The sequence below is a fragment of the Protopterus annectens genome, chromosome 4.part0 (genome assembly GCF_019279795.1).
Source record: "Protopterus annectens isolate FY-2018-M chromosome 4.part0, PAN1.0, whole genome shotgun sequence".
Lineage (NCBI taxonomy): Eukaryota > Metazoa > Chordata > Ceratodontiformes > Protopteridae > Protopterus > Protopterus annectens.
Genome location: NC_056733.1, coordinates 1221988051 through 1222001400, shown reverse-complemented (window position 1 = coordinate 1222001400; position 13350 = coordinate 1221988051).

The window sequence follows — 13350 nt, the reverse complement described above, 5'->3', positions numbered from 1 at the left end:
TCCAGGTTCCCAAGTGCCATCCCGGTGGATCACAAGATCCATGCTGGCTGGGTATGCCTTGTGATGAACCCACCAACCTAAGAGCAGTTGGCAAAACAAAATTGAAGAGGGACCTTCCTGGCATTGGTGCTGAAGGGCTTGGCTGCTAACTGACATGGGGGCACAGAAAGAGCACATGTACACTGAAAAAGCAGGTGAGGCACTCTGCTTTACCTCTGCCTTTTCCATTTACATGTGTCCTTTCTGCAATGAGTAGAAGGGAGGAGCTAATGTAAGCCCTGTTGTCCTGACCTACATACACTGACTACACCTGAAGGGAGGGAGACTGAGTGGAGAGCTACATCAAGGCAAAATGTCAAAAGACCAAGACTGACCCAGGCTGTGTCTTTTTTGCATGTTTTTGCATTACATCACAGTGGCACACCCAAGCCCATGCTTACCAAGGACAGCAGCACTATGGGACTGTGCTGTAGAGTCTCCAGATTCCCAAATGCCATCCCGGTGGATCACAAGATCCATGCTGGCTGGGTATGCCCCTTGTGATGAACCCACCAACCTAAGAGCAGTTGGCAAAACAAAATTGAAGAGGGACCTTCCTGGCATTGGTGCTGAAGGGCTTGGCTGCTAACTGACATGGGGGCACAGAAAGAGCACATGTACACTGAAAAAGCAGGTGAGGCACTCTGCTTTACCTCTGCCTTTTCCATTTACATGTGTCCTTTCTGCAATGAGTAGAAGGGAGGAGCTAATGTAAGCCCTGTTGTCCTGACCTACATACACTGACTACACCTGAAGGGAGGGAGACTGAGGGGAGAGCTACATCAAGGCAACATGTCAAAAGACCAAGACTGACCCAGGCTGTGTCTTTTTGCATGTTTTTGCATTACATCACAGTGGCACACCCAAGCCCATGCTTACCGAGGACAGCAGCACTATGGGACTGTGCTGTAGAGTCTCCAGGTTCCCAAGTGCGATCCCGGTGGATTTCAAGATCCATGCTGGCTGGGTATACTGACATGGGGGGATAGAAAGAGCACATGTACGCTGAAAAAGCAGGTGAGGCACTGTGTTTTACCTCTGCCTTTTCCATTTACATGTGTCCTTTCTGCAATGGCCATTAAGAGTAGAAGGGAGGAGCTTATGTAAACCCTGTTGCCCTGACCTACATACAATGACTACACCTGAAGGCAGGGAGACTGAGTGGAGAGCTACATCAAGGCAACATGTCAAAAGACCAAGACTGACCCAGGCTGTGTCTTTTTACATGTGTCCTTTGCCGGAGGGAACCATTACATCACAGTGGCAATTTATGGCCATGGTACTCTCCAAAGCTTTCAACACACAGGTTGACCTTGCAAGTCGGGCGCCCCCATGATGGCTCAGCACGTTTACCCTTGCTGGCACAGTTTTTGCATCTTGATTTATGCCATTTCACTGGAAAGTGAGAGCCATGCTCAAATCGGCTCACAGCCTCTGGAACAGTAATCTCAGTGCATCTTTTCCTCTTTGTGTAACTGGCAAGTAGATGCAAGCCTAGGTTCCTTCGGAACTGTAACTGTGTTGCCGGAATAATACATCCAGAGCATGACAGTTGCTGATGTCTGATACTTTCACGGAATATAATGAAAGCATTGACAATAGCCACATCCCATAAGAACCAGAACAAGTACAGCCACCATTTGCGGGCCTTTCTGGCACTGGGATACTGTGTCCTCAGCTGATCTGCTCTGTCCACCCCATTCATGTAACTGTTGTACATGTTTACAACTGGTGGACATGGCACTGATGTCTTTCTTCCATCACGCTTTCTCCTGTATGTGCTGGAGACTGGCAAGGTTGGGTTACAGTTAGTTGACAGGAGGAATACTGGTTTGCTATCCTTCCATTCAGTAGCTAGCAGTGGTCCACTCTGCAATTGCTTGTAGTAGCCTCGAGCTGCTTTTCCAATGGCCTGTCTGTTGAATGTAAGAGGCCATCCTGACCTATTGGCGCATTGTTCCACAACAGTATAGATCATCTTTCAGCAATTGCTGTGCTAGTGGAACAGAGGTAAAGAAGTTATCAAAGTAAATGTGATGCTTCTTGCCAATCAGTCCCCTAGTTAAGTCAACTACAACTCTGTGTGCCAGCCCGACCTCTGTATTCTGCTCTGTTTTTCCAGTGTATACCTGGAATTCACGTACATACCCATTTGTAGAGTCTGCCAACACCCACACCTTAATGCCATACCTCTCAGGCTTACCAGGCATAAACTGTCTAAATGTCAAGCGTCCACGGAAGCCAACCATGGCTTCGTCTACAGCCACCTCACGATGCACATTGTAACGTGTCCTACATGCATGAAGTACTGCATCGAGTATTGGCCGTACGTGATGTAGCTTGTCATGACCCACAGAACCCTGTGGTAGGCTCAGGCTGTTATCATTGCAGTGGAAGTACTGCTGAATTTTCTCAAACCTATCTCTGGTCATGTACTCTGCTATTGGGAAGCGACCGTATACAAGGTGTGTTTCCCAGTACTGCCTCAATTCAGGAACATGTATAATAGACATGTATATTCTGACGCCTAGAAATGTGCGTATGTCTCCTGGGCAAACAGGACTCCACCCAGATCAACCTTGCCTGCTGCGGCCTGCCTCTGTGCAGCATAGCGATTTGTTTCATTAGCAATATGGGTGTATAGCTCCTCTGGGAACATCAAATTCAGGAAGTCCATCTCTGTGCTATCTGAGCCCAAGTGATCTATTGGTCCTACTGGCTCCACAAATTCCTCAATGTGTACAGTTTGAGGTGTTTTCCCACGTGATCTTACGTGGTGGGCATGCTCTGCACCTGACTGGGTCGCAAGGAAGAGTTGTAAATGGGAAGGGCTGAAGGGTTGAGAGATGGTGCTCTCTCAATGCCAGTAGCAACTGTACTGCTTGCAGTTGGTAGTGAACTGTTGACACATGCTCCATGCTGAGGCACACCCATATCATTCTCTGACAAGGAGCTACTTGGACTTTTATCTAGAGGATTTTCTCCATCCCAATCACCATACTCTGGACTACTTCCCAGATCATGCACAGTCAAAGGCACAGCCACACCTTTGTCGGCACTTGCAGTGCCAAGCACTGTGGAGGACTGCATAGTTGTGTCAGTCAGACCACGTGCTTTCGTGAACACAGATAAAGGCAAGTCATCATCTGCATCATACTCTGAATGCACTTGGTGGCCATTGTGTGTGGCCAGCTTGTGTGTGGGCACCTTCCTTAGGTGTGCAAGTGGCACCTCATCCTCACTGTCATGGTCACTGTCATAATTACTGGTCATGTCTACTTTGTCAACTCGTAGTGGTCTTTCAGGAATGGCGGCCACAGGGGCATCATCCGTATCACAGGCAACGGCCTTTTCACGCAGACGTGCGAGTGGAATGTCATCCTCCGAGTCATAATCATCATCCTCACTCTGGTTGGCATTATGTGGTACATCAAGGTGCATACCATTGCTTGAACCACTGCTACAACCATCACAGTCACTTTCCTCACCCAACAGGTAAATGCTGCTTGCTTTCTCAACAGAGGGCATCTTTGGTGGTGGCTGTGTTGTTTTACACTTGAAATCACACCTGAAAAACACAATGCAATACAACATTCTGATGTAATATACCTGCACAGAAGCACGTGAAAAGCAATGCACTTATTTCTCTCATATATATATATATATATATATATATATATATATATATATATACATATACACACACATACACACAAATCTATATATTTATATCTCCATCGATATCACACATACACACAAATCTATATATTTATATCTCCATCGATATATATCTACATACACATATTTAATGCTAAATAAAAGAGCAAGACTATAATCAGTAACTTAACATGGTCGGGAGGGTGGCCTAATGGTTAAGGTGTTTGCCTTACAAACACAAGGTGCAGGGTTTGAGTCTCACAAGGGATAATTGGCTAGGCTTAAAATGTCTCACAAGGGCAGCTAGCTTAGTATGAATCTATGAAACAGAATGACTTCATAGTTCGAAAGCACAGGAAATATTTTACCACAGCAGTGCAGAATAGTGGCAAAGAAATACAACATATGAGTTTGAATATTGTCATTGCCTTATAGTTAAAAACAATTTATGATTTTCTGTCAAAGAGGATGCAAAGCAGTCAATAATAATATATATATATTCAAATTCTTCATGCAGTACACCACAAATCCTCTTATTCCAGCCACTTTCTCATGAAAAAACAGCAATTGAAGATGTAATGTATACATTTTTCCTACTAGAGCGCTTACATTTCTTGAAATTCTATACATGACATAAATGAAAGTAGTATGGAGGGGATGGGGGTGTGTTGCAATCACTGCAAGTGGAGAAATAGCCAAATGTGAGTTGTGCATTCATTAATGTGATAACGACTTCTACTTATGTGAATAACACTGACAGCTGCTGACAGTTTTACCTGAAAAGTGACAATGACTCAGTACTATATTGTAACTGTACTGTGCTAATGACTTGCAAAGTTATGCATGGCCAGACACAGGTGATAATTGCTGGCATTCATTATATTACCTTCTGCAGGTGTTAAGCAACACAATCATAATCTGTTATAAGGCAATAGTCACTCAAATAGTATAACACTTGCATATTACTGAGCCCTTCCTCCCACCTAAATTCCACACATGACTGACAAAGCCAGGAGAAATGCATAAAAATAATGTAGCGCCATGTAGTCACTATGTAATAACCTTTTCTCACTCAGGCAACTACTCACTATAATCATATTAATAATAAGACAAGCAGAAATAAACTAGATAGCTTGTCTTCTGCCATAGTTTTACATAATTACACACATTTACATCTAATTTCTATACCAGAATGCAAAATTCAAAGCTAAAATTTAAACAGCTGGCAACAACTATTGAGACACTCCATTTCTATTACTGAACCAAAGGTTACTAAGTCGTTCAGTGCTTTGAAGGTAAAGAACAGGCTTTTCAGCTACAAAATCAGCTACCAGTGGATTGCTCTAGATTACCACAAAGTGAATGGATGGCATACATATATATCGATATGCACACATTTGCACAGACTTCATGCATTATATATCTATATCTATATACACATATATACACATACGAAAAAAACAATCAGGGGTTTTGGAGGATAGCTAGTTGATGAAGAATCTCACTCATGAAACTACTAATCACAAATAGAATACTACAAGCAGAAGTGATTTATTGTCTGCTTATTTTACATTATACTATTTACTCAATGGTGTATCCGATGTCTTATATGCTAGTATATTACGCTATAAATACATTTCTGTGCTGTATTCCAAGTAATGTAACCATATGAAATTGTCACAGAATTTCTAAGCTTCCCAGTAACCCATTGAGTTGTTTGCATTGTGTATGCAAGCACCAAAAGCATAATAAACTATTTTGCCCAGCGGTCACTTCAGCAGTCACACCATGTATCCACAAGCACTTCCCTGAAATACAATTAATTATTTCCCTAAGTAACATTACTATGTCCAGGTATACATGCACCTCAATAAAATGTTTCCCCCGAAAACACTACAGTAACATTTCCTGGTATGTGACACCACCAGCATGAACACTTCAGCCTAGCAACCCCTTCAGTCGAATGTTGAGGTATGCACACTTTCCCAACCGAAACGTGTGTAACATTTCCTAGTATGTACAAGCAGCAGAATAACGCATTCACCCAGTCAAGCCCTTCAATATAATGTATGCACAGGCACCAAAATGAAAGATTTCCCACAAACAACCATTCAGTAACATTTCCTGGTATGTACAAGCACCAACAGGAAAAAAATCAGAAATAAACACCCAATGTGCAGGTGGGAAATTGCTTCAGATTATCTGTTGAGTAGCCATTCATTATATTCTGGGTACAGGTGTAATATAAGACAAAGTCATTACCATCTGTTAGGACAAACACCATAGTAATTCAGTCAAAGTAGTACAGCACTTATATCTTACTGAGCATTGGATATACCATGGAACACAGTGAAGACAGTCAAACAATGGAGAAAATATGGGACAACGCTGATGTTGCAAAGAACTGGACATCCCTACAAAATTTAAGAAAAACAACATGATCACTGGTCAGGGGGGGCTGCCAAAAGACATACAGCAACACTGAAGGAACTGCAGGAATTTCTGGAAAAGTACTGGCTGTGTACTACATGTGACATCAATATCCCTTATTCTTCATATGTCTGCACTATGGGGTAGTTACAAAAGGCTTCTGTCCAACCCTAACACAGAAAAACATCCAGGCCAGGCAAAAATTTGCAAAACACATCAAGTCTCCCAAAAGCATGTGGGAAAGTGTGTTGTGGTCTGGTGAGACCAGCATGGCTTTATAGTGTGCTTCCATAAACTATGTTTGGGGTGGTTGCAAGCGACATAAGATAAATGCATGTTGTTTTGTGTAATACCTAAGACAGCACCACCAATGTACATTTATCTCCCTTCCACTTCCTCTCCGTCTCCCTGTCAGATTACTTCTTTTTCCAAGAACAAACAGGGAGAAATACAGTTAATAACTTATCAAATACATTTATAGTGAAGCAACTGGCCTGATAAAACCTGCAAAAGAACAAAGTCAGCAAATAATCTGCCCTATCCCCACCCACTATCTGCCCATATTCATCCATTTTATTCTGAATCACATTTACTCTTCTCACTTTCAGACTCTAACACAATACTGTTAAAAGTTAATAATAAACTGAGCTAGCTGTAAGTGGTCTTATGGTTCTAAGTGAAATTAATTATTTTCTAGCCATTCAGTAAAGCAAAGTTGCAGATTTATGCATTTCCTACACTAGCAACTCCATCAATGAAATGTGCTCAAATATTTAGTCATCATATGAATGCGCAGTTATAAATCAGTACAGTGGTCTAACAATGCAGTCAAGACTAGGGCTTTGTTGCAAAATGAAATCCTTCCTGCCCTCCTCAAACAATCAAACTGAACCATGCTATATATAATGCTATCACAAATATTTTCTTGTGCAGCTCTACTTACCAGCATAGCTAAATACTCTTTCACAGACATTAAATTAAGAAAAAAAAATAACAGATCAATAGAGCCTTTAGTAATTTAATCTTAAAAATTTTTGCACTACATGCATCTAAGCTTTACTTCTGATCTTCGTAAAACATCCACACTGCATCTAAACAAATGATAAATGTATTATAACCGCACCAGGAATTCTGCTCACTCAGATCTGCACCACTAGAAGTCACAATACTTTTAGGTGAGCTGGCTTTCTCTAAAAAGGAAAGCTTGCTCCCACCTGTGTCAGGCAAAATGAAATTATTGTATATAGTTACTTTGTTATATAGTACTACCAGACTGACAGCACAAGCACATATTGTAATGAAAACCAAAAACAGAATTGCCTCAATTGTTGCTAGAGGTTTTCAAAAAGAAGGCGCTCTTGGATACTAAGATTTCGAAGGCTTTGTGAAATATTACTTCTGAATAGCACTCAGATTTTTTTTCAGTACATGACTAACCCACTTCCAATTGACAATTGCCAACCACCTGTCATATAAAGTCACAATGTACTGACCGTACTTATGTAGTAACTAAAGCACTAAAATAAGATTTTAGGTTTTTAAAGTAATGTTTTCATGACCACTTTACAGACTAAAGGCAAAAGCCTGAGAGAGCCCGGGTGAAAGCGCTTGATTGGTTTGATTGAACTATATTCTGGCATTGTGTCTTTACCCGTTCGTTTTTTAAGATATCAGCACTGGACATTAAAATATTTTATCCTGAATTCATGAGGACTTTTTGACATGATATGTTTGTTGTTACTTGGTGGTAACGTCTTCTTTTTTTACTTTTTTTATAGTTTAGTACTAGGCTATCTGCCCTAGGGCATTTATAAGCCTAGCCATAATGATGTGGCTATCGCCACCCCTTGTAGTGGTGCTAAGTGTACAGAATAGATTCCGAATACTGTGCCTCTGTCTTAGTAGTGACACATTGAAGACCCCTTTACTTAATAAAATTAGTTGACTGTGCCTCTGTCTAGTAGTGACACAGGGAGGACCCCCGGGGTAAACCTACGATCTCCCATCCACTCGTCAAGATTTCGCTTGAAGAGTGTCAGTGAGGGGCTCTGCCTAACATGAACTGGGATTCTGTTCCAGAGTGTGGGAAGCCTCTGAGTTATGAATCTGTCCCTCCAGCATGTCCTATTCATATTTGTGCTGAGGTTCAAATCTTTAGCTCTCGTGGTTCTGGTGGATTTGGATTTGCAGGGTCAAGAATGGTAATTTGATTATTGGATGCACACGTCAGCCTGTTAATAGCCGGCTAGCTGTAGTTGCCCAAGAACAGAGCACAATATTCTCTAACTGATTTAGGTATATTAGGAGGACTGCTAGTTAGCAATAAAATGCTAACTAATTTTGTTTAAACTGACCATGACTTTATGAGTTTCAGGTCGGTGTTATATGGGATCTAGCGTGAGATAACGGAATTCTGTATAAATATGGGCATGCTCCCCCAGCTCCTGGAAGGATCAATGAATGATGGGTGCCAGACCCAAATATAGGAGCACTATCCAGACAGTGAAACCATGTTTCTGCAACTACACAGATATGGATATGTTTGAGGTACAGGAAGGCCCCCTTTAACTACACAAGCCCAATCATCTTCATTGAGAAATAAACTAGTTAAAACACTCAGCTTATTTAAATCCAGATATTTATTATTTTATTTATTTATTTATTTTGCTTTCTAGAGAGTGGTCTGTCTGTTTGTCGAGGTCTCTCTCTCTCTGCTGTGGGAGTTGTTTTTGTTTTTAGCTTCATTAGAACAAACCCATAATGTAACTGACATCAGGCTTTTCATAGCCTGAAACTTCTGAGAGAATAGCTGTATACTCTCTACATATGCCGGCAAGCCCAAAAAAGGGCAAAATATGTCATCTCTACTAATAGGATAGTCTGGCTTAAAATACATGTGGAAATAAGTAAGGATCACTGTCCATTTAGAAAAACAGCTTGCTGAATCACCTGTAACTCCTTAAGGGATAATATTCAAAATGATGCTTTCTCCCATCAATACACCTTTGAGCCATTAAAAAATAATGCAGACAGTCATTAATTCTTTGTGTGCTGGCAAAGCTTTTTTTGCCTTCTGAAAGGATGGCAAGATGTTCAAGGTAAGGTGAACTAGCCCTGAATCTCCAGATCTTGTTTTTATGAAGCATTCTAGCATATCAAAGTTGACAGATTATCCAGCAGTCAACAAAGGAAACCCATAATCAAGAACTGTCAATGGTAGGTTTGCATTAAGTGATAACACACAGGAAAGTTTATGGCATGTAGAAAGAGGTAGCCAAAATAATCTTAAATCTGTCAGACACAATCATTACTAGAGTACCATCTACAGAAAAATAAAATGAAACTGACCTGTTACAGGCGAACTGATAATGTCAATACTATGCCCCGCACCCCTGCTAGTTGCACATACTAACTCAGAGAAAGCTGTAAGTGGGAGGCTTGTAGCTATAGCAGTCTTGAACTTAAAACATATTCACATTGTTCCCAATGACCATAAGTACAGCCCTCCAAATATAAAAAGATGTCCCCATAAATCAAGATGGGAAGCAAAGGCACAGCTCTCAACCAATCAGGGCCAAATCTCAAGAGAATCGGAGATAGTGAAATAATCAGGAACACTTAAAATATTAGTACTATTAACACGAAACATTGACAGACTAAAGCTGTGTGAATCAATATACATTTTATGAACTAAAAGAAAGCTATAATTCTAATAATGTATTATTTATTAAGCATAATTCACTACCTTTTTGTTTCCCCCAAAAGTCACCATCTTTCGGAAAGATTACGAGGGACAGAGAAAATACGAGTCACAATTAGGGACAGTTGAGAGGTATAAACAGAGATTAAGCTGACAGTGCTGTGGAACCAGTTAGGTATTTATGGCATTTCCCATCCATACATCTGCCACTCCTTTTCCCATTTTTGAACGTGGAGTTGGGACGTCACTACTATTCCAGAAATAATCTGCGACACTTGTAAAATATTAGTACTGTTAACTAAAGGTGTTGACAGAACAAGAGAATGTGAATTAATGCCATTTTAGTCTATAAAACTCTCGTTATAGTCATTTATTACGTGTACGTCACCACTTATTCATCAGTCAAAGTTCTAGGAGGGGTTAAGAAGGACGGGGCTGAAATCTGTATTAAAATGAAGGGCAGCTGAGAGGTACGACTTTCACAGTGACAATCATTGCGAGTCAAAGTTAACATACCTGCTCCAAATTCACTTGCCAAAATTCCTTTGTGTGTGTATAAACTAGTACCCTGCTGACTGATTTACAACTAGAGGACAGATTGTGTCTGATTTCTCACATTAAGAAATCCTGAAACCCCCCTCCTACTTCTCAACCTTAGTGCTAGAAATCTGAACAAAGTCTGGGAAAATACGACGGACACCAGCCCAAAAATAGGGACAGATTTTAAATATTCCTTTTATAAACTTAGAAAGTTATCAGAATAACAGGGTTTGTTAACATGCATTTTTCGAAAGGATTTAAAGTCTGAAATTCAAATGTATGTTAATGTTTATGTTATTATTTAGTGACTTCAATAACCAGAAAATCACAAATGTTCTGAGGAACAGACCAAAAATATGACGCAAAATTCTGGACAGTTGAGAGGCATGAATTATCGAATAGTGTTACGTTTACATAAGGAAGCTTCTGACACATCGCGTCCGTAGACCGTTAACGCTCGAGCTTGCTGCGCATACACCTCTTATCTACACGCGTTTGTACCGACACACAACTCCTACAGAAAAGAACTATATAACTGACTTACTAGAAAGCTGATTTTAATACTATTGCTCTAATCGTACTAAATTAAAATGCCCTTTACTCGCATACACGTTCAACCCTGCTCGCCCCTACTGTACCTGCCCTTGTTGGTTAGTAGCCACAACCTAAGAATCATTCCACTTTTTACATAAGTTGGTTAGGTCTTCTGTGTACCACTGTGCAATAATGAGAATTCCTATGCACTACTTTGACTTTTCATCCTATTTCTCGTCGACTTCTTTATTTGTATTCTTGCATCTTTTTAAACAAGATGAGGCCATCAGCACAACTGTATGATTTAGAGGTCAGACTGGGAATACCGATGTTGCAGTAAATGAACCAGACAAGCAGCACAGTTCTACTGATAACAGAAAATAACAACCCATAGGGCATTCGGTTTCTAGAACAGTTGAAACACTGATTACGTGAGCCTAAATCCCCGTAACGTGCAAGTGAATACTCTGGAATTCTCATTTCCTTTTTAACTTTCTTAATTTTGTCTACGACTATGCAGGACGTTCAGTTGTTATCATATAAACATATGTACACAGATAAGAGCAGCAAAAAAAAAACTCTTTGAAAAACCAGACGCCAAAGTAAAAAATAAAGGAGAGCTTACCGGCAGACACAAAAAAAGAGCCAAGCTGACCGGGAATGTCAATAGTGCGATCCGAGAAATCTTAGAATGTCGGTAGTAAAAAAAGAGGATCCAGCGGCAGGTGAAATCTCCAAATCTTTGGAAAAAGAAAAGAAATACCTGCCGCTGGACCCTCTATTTATTTAGAGGAGACAAAAGAAATTTAGTTTGAGGGTGGAGGTGTTATGCAAGTGGTGGCTTGGATTGCAAGAATCCGATTGGCTGCCACCACTTGCTTTACGAAGAACTTGCAAACTCAATTTTCTACACAATCTTTAATGGTACCTTCATGTAATAACAAGCTGAATCGTAACTACAGAAGGTAATTTACACATTCTGTTATGATTTCAGCTTGTTTAACATTAAGGTGAAGTAGAAATGTGGATGACAGTTGGTCTCGGAAGGCACGGCTTGGAATTTGTATCTTCCCATGGCGCGCTCGGGGTTAAGCACACAGGCGCCTTGAGAAGGTACTCGGGGTTAATGAGTTAACAGTACATGAGCCCGATATGTGACATATGTCCTGTACTTTCACATGCAGTGTCTACGGAATGTGTTAGGTGTGCAGATGCTGACTACAATGCACACACTCCATGTGGGCATATGCGTGCACACCCTTAGCATGATGGTTTGTTTCACCTATTGTTATGTGTACTACAGCAGTCACTACTCCTGTCAGGGGTATACTAGCGTGGGCAATCTGCATTTGCCAGTATATGTTCTGTCTGCCCTACACATGACCCCTAATCTGCATGATTGAAAGGTCTACTCGTACACATCCCTTGGTGTTCACACACTGCTGTCACTATTGCTGTGGGGGTAGGGTTATGTCTGCCACAGTTCCTGAACCTGACTATGTGCAGATACAGTCATTCTTAGCATCCTTAGGATCCCTGCTGCAGTGCACTGGTGTGTCATGCTGACACCCCCTCCCCACCTTCAGGCTTTTTGCAGATGGTTGACAAGTAAGGCCTACACATGTATGTCACGTTGTATTGTCCCATACACTGAACACCACATGTTACAGCCTAGTTCCAGCTGATAATGTGGACCACAGTAATGCTTTATGCCATAGTGTAACTCTGCAACAGTTGCCATTGTCCAACAGGTATATACACTGGTGTTGTACTGTATATGGGTGTTGTTCCAAACATGTCCCTACTGTAGGCAATGTCTCCCACCATTACGTTACTCCCTGTGGACACATTCTGCAATGAAAGCCTGTTAGTTATCTTGCAGGTGTCTGACATACCCTTCCAATACCCCATCATGGTCACCACTGTGATGCCGTGCATTTAACAGCAACAATACATGCACCTGTACAGCATGCATTCTGGGTAGGTGTGTTAGATGTGTGCATGGAATATACCATAGCCATTACATGCCTGGTGTATTGGCAAGCATCCACATAAAACATACTCACCAGCTACATGCTGCTGCCTTGGTGGTATACTGGAGGGACCTACATAAGAGGGTGAGAGATGCAAAATCAGTGGCCACACCAGTGACATTGCTACAGGGTGGGTACTGCATTAAAATACATCAACAGTACATGTCCACAATACTACCACATATTCACATCTGTTTATCACTACTATGCAGTAACAAACTATATCTATGACATGTCAGATATGCATGATCTACCTGTACAGATGTGGATGTATACACAGCAGTGGTCTATTGATGTTACCTGTGGCCTTACCTGCACACTCCTTGGCCGGTGTGTGGGTAGCACCCACCTCCACAAATGTGTCTGGTGGTTGGTGGCTATGCGGACGAGCAGATGCCACAATGCTGGCTAGGAGCT